Source organism: Alligator sinensis, unplaced genomic scaffold (assembly GCF_000455745.1).
Source record: "Alligator sinensis unplaced genomic scaffold, ASM45574v1 scaffold407_1, whole genome shotgun sequence".
Lineage (NCBI taxonomy): Eukaryota > Metazoa > Chordata > Crocodylia > Alligatoridae > Alligator > Alligator sinensis.
The window spans coordinates 408,085-409,065 of NW_005842464.1; positions in this window are offsets into that span (position 1 = coordinate 408,085).

A 981-nucleotide genomic window follows, 5' to 3' on the forward strand; every position below is an offset into this window, starting at 1 on the left:
GCGACATGGCCACTCCCCCTGTCACCACTGGCCTCCATGCTTCCCTTGGGCTTTCGCTGGTGTCGTTCACCGAGTCCTTCCGTCTGCCTATCCGTCCGTCCGTCTGCCCGTCCACCCACAGCCTGTGATTGGCCGCCCGTCGCCCCAGGTGCCTGGACACAGGCACAGCCACGCCGGGCCAGAGGGGCGCGCGCCCTCCTCCCTGAGCCCGTGTCCTCCGCCGCGTGCCTAGGCAGAAGCGCTAATGCACTAACTCTAGAGCGACCCACGGATGAATGTTTCTCAACCTCAAACTTGAAGCACTGCTGTGGGGAGGGCGGGGGGCACCGGCAGCCTCCAGGACGTGCGGTCGTGCAGCGTGTCCCTGGCCCCGCGCCCACCCCAAGACCCCGTCCCACTTTTGTAGTTTTGTAGCCAGCTGCGCTGCCGTCAGCTGCCCCTCGCCCCCCGGGCCAGAGGAAACCACTTCTCCAGGATGCTGGCCTGCCCTGCCCTGCTCGGGCCTGGCCGGGGCAGCAGGCGGAGGTGCCCCGGCCCAGCCCGACCGGCCGTGACGCTGCAGTAGAGAGAACATGTAAGCTGCGCTTCTGCTTGTTCTGCATGTGGACGCCCACGCGTCGCGCTCCGTGTCATAGGAACCAAACACTTAAAACTAACAACCCAAGTGACCGCGTCTTAACTGTATTGAACGGGCGACTCGCGCGCCCAGCTCCTCGCTGCTGAATGTTGTCTGCGCAGCGCCCGGGCTCCTGTGCATCGCACCACCTGGACTCAAGCTCCTCCTCGCCATCGCCATCTGCACACCTGTAACTAGCGCCTGTCAAGGGAGGAGCTGCCCCATTAATAATAAAGACACATTAACTGCGACAGCGACGTCTCGGCCTTTTGTGAGCGGGTCCCTTGGCGCGCTTCTGCCCAGTTCATCGGCCCAGCAGGCAGGACCCTGGCAGGCTGCTTGGTGAGGCTTGACCGCTGCTGCCC